The sequence below is a fragment of the Ostrinia furnacalis genome, unplaced genomic scaffold (assembly GCF_004193835.3).
Source record: "Ostrinia furnacalis isolate ACB-3 unplaced genomic scaffold, ASM419383v2 OfSCF0640, whole genome shotgun sequence".
Taxonomy (NCBI): Eukaryota; Metazoa; Arthropoda; class Insecta; order Lepidoptera; family Crambidae; genus Ostrinia; species Ostrinia furnacalis.
This window is the reverse complement of record NW_021130879.1, coordinates 114,760-118,162: the sequence shown is the minus strand read 5'-3', so window position 1 is coordinate 118,162 and position 3,403 is coordinate 114,760. Positions and strand designations below refer to the sequence as shown.

General features: G+C 33.4%; 1 non-coding gene across 1 annotated transcript; it reads left to right on the top strand.

The window, feature by feature from the left end:
* Positions 1-1,971: 1,971 nt before the first annotated feature.
* On the top strand, positions 1,972-2,078 carry LOC114366611 (U6 spliceosomal RNA). Its single transcript, XR_003657031.1, has one exon. It is a non-coding gene; the product is annotated as a U6 spliceosomal RNA (small nuclear RNA).
* The last annotated feature ends 1,325 nt before the right edge of the window (positions 2,079-3,403 follow it).

Genomic DNA, 3,403 nt, shown 5'->3' with positions numbered 1-3,403 from the left:
CTTACAACTCATTAAAATTGACATGTGTAATGACATGTGTAAAAGTTGGATTGGCACAATTTAGGTGGTCTTATTGCTAGGAAGCAATATCTACCGGACAACTTGAAGAAAGGATTTTGCTGTATGATTGTTTTTTAACTAATAATATTGAATTTATAATGTTCAATGTGAGTTCCATCGGAGACAGTCATTTTAACAAGCTAAATATTTGTTTACTTTTTGTAAAACTTTGAAATCGAACCCGCTCCCATTAACATTCATTTGGCTCTTAATAATAGGTATTTAAAGAAAGCATTTAATTAGAGAAGCTAAGAAAACTTTCTCCAGGAATTTCTCGGTAAATAAATGTAGGGAGAGATAAAAAATCAATTAGACTGGGGTGGTCTTGATAGAGAAAAAACAGCTTACGATAATGAAACTAACTAAAAAGATTTGAGTTTCTTATCAACCTCACTTAGAGCTAAGCGTTTGTTACTGTTCATTTATATTATTAAACTAACTTATTCCAGACAATCTTTTTTTAGCTTCTTAAACCAAGGGCTGAATTTTCAACCGTCGGATAACTTTTAATAACTGAAGAATAAGCTTCACACATTGTCAGTTTTAGTATGGAAAATATGTCAAATTGATTATTGACAAGTTTATTCTTCAGTTAAAAGATATCATAATTGACGATTGAAAAATTTGTCCTGATGACAATTTCATAATTATTTTAACTCCTTCTTGGTACCTAAATATTTCCTTACTTCAAGATTACCACTTCATACTGTCGCCCGTACGTTAAACATCTATCAGAATAAGTGATTCCGAACTCCAAACCACCGTGTTAGATAACTCACATTATTTACTTCCATTTAATAATGAAACTTACAGTATCGTATTCAAAACAATTTCAGGGTATTTAATGCCTTTGCTTCATACAGGGAATTATGAACTTAAACTTTAAAACATAACGATCAAAATGGCTCAAAATTGGACCAGTCTATACGTAAGGGTTTGTTTACAGGCCGGTGGATCACTGCTCCTCCAGTTTTACGAAACTACTGTAAAGTTGACGGAAGTTTTAGTTACATTGTAATACTGGTTGTTTAAAGTTTAAGCATCTCATATAGATAAAGTATTTAACTAATTTAATGCTGCCGAATCGGAAGTTTCCAAAATCGTGTTTTTATGTCAATGCGCATAAAAATTGAGTTTTTTTTTTGAGTTCGTTTTCGCTAGTAATGACTCTGGGAAAACTTGTTTGATAAAGATCCACATAATTAGTTTGTTTAGTGAGTGGTTGGCTGTAATCATTTAAAAAGTTTTTTATTCTTAATTTTTAACACACTTTTAGACGCACATAAAACTGTTCCCAGTTTCAATTGAAACATCCCTGCATTTGTGGAGTTTCAGTCGTGAAAATTTCAGCGGCACTGAAGAGCGTTTACGCCGTTTGGCGCAAAAACAGTACTTTTTCAACTCGTTACAATCATTAACCAGTAATACTACAAATATGTTATAGGCATAAATAGTTAGGCAATTTCGTCGTCTAAATAGTTAATTGAGAAAATATTGCGATTATTTTAGTATTTAAGAATTCTATCAAGATAAGTCCACACAGGTTTTGTAAATTTCCACTTTAGCGTCAGTTAACAAGCTGAAATTTTTATAGAAATACTNGGATTAAGATTACGTTAATTATAAGTATCATTGAAATTTTTAAATTTAAAAATATAATACTTACTTCATTTTTAATATTTTAGGGTTTTTTTTAAATATAAATCAATCATTAATGAATAATGATAGCCTTATTCTGCTAAGTTGTTTTGATAATATCTCGTGTTGATGTTATAGTTGCTTCTTAATGTCAATAGATGGCGCTGTAGAAGCGCTCGTATGAAGCCGCGCCAAATGTATGCAGACCTGACTCGCGCTATCAAAGTTTTTTATCCTGTTTAGTTTATATAGAAAATTTTTACCGTACCAAGTGTACTTGCTTCGGCAGTACATATACTAAAATTGGAACGATACAGAGAAGATTAGCATGGCCCCTGCGCAAGGATGACACGCAAAATCGTGAAGCGTTCCACATTTTTTGGACAATTTGGGTAATATGTTTGTGGTGCGGACTGCGAATAAATATTTACGAGTAGGTATATTTTATAAGTCATTCTTTTTGATGAGGATTCATAGCTTTTATTTCTGTGCGATGTAGATGAAGGTAAATATTTTTAAGAATGAAAGAAACTACAGTTTAATTACGCAGCGTTATGGACCTAGCTATACGATAATTGTTGTGGATAGAAAAAATACAATTTACAAAACAATAATTGGTATTAACCTAGTTTGTTCAAAAATTATAAGAGTAAAGGTACATAGTACTACAGTTATTCGTAGTTTCCACGTATTTTATCTCATGACATAGCCTGACCCCATAGATCCCACCATTTAAACTCTTCAGGGAGGCGCCCAATCAACCAATTACTAACCAGAGGATTTGGCCCATTAGCTCATTGGAGGAAATTAACAATTGCTTGAACTCTAAATAACTCGTCAAGTTAATTCCTTGTGTCAGTTATCGTTTGTACAGTTTGTTGACTTGTCACGACAGTAAATGGTCCAATTTTTAACTGTAACCGGCATAATTGAAGTTCAAGTCATGCTGAATGTGCGATCAAGTCGATAGTTACAATGTCTTATGAACTTTTAGATTTATATGGCTGAGATGTAATGCTTTAACTTTAACAATTATGTTAAAAATCGGTCTAAGTCCATACAAAAAACACAGGTTATTATTATAGTACGGTTATAGTAAGTTGGTGCAACCCAACCTTAGGTTTATAAGTTAACTATTAACTATTAATTAAGGTAACTGTGGAATGGACTGTCGTTTGCGGTGTTTCCGGACGGATACGACCTGCAAGCTTTCAAGAGGAGAGCGTATCTTTATCTTAAAGGCCGGCAACGCACCTGTAACGCCCCTGGGTCTGCGGGTGTCTATGGGCGACGGTAATCACTTACCATCAGGTGATCCGTCTGCTCGTTTGCCTCCTATCACATAAAAAAAAAACTAGCTTTTGCCCGCGGTTTCACCCGCATGAAATTTCGTTTGTCACAGATCGTCATAAATTATAGCCTATATTGTTATTCTGGGTTATAAACAATAATACTGTAAAGTTTCAAAAAAATCCGTTCAGTAGTTTTTGCGTGAAAGAGTAACAAACATCCAGACATCCAAACTTTCGCATTTATAATATTAGTAGGATGTTATGCAGATACTTACCATTCTTTACTTGAAGCTTTTCTTAGAACACACTTCCAACAATTCGGTGCTACCTGCAAACAAAAAAAGATTTTTAAGCTTTCTGAAGGTACGGCATTATTATCACCGTACATAATGTACCTACAGAAAATTCATTGA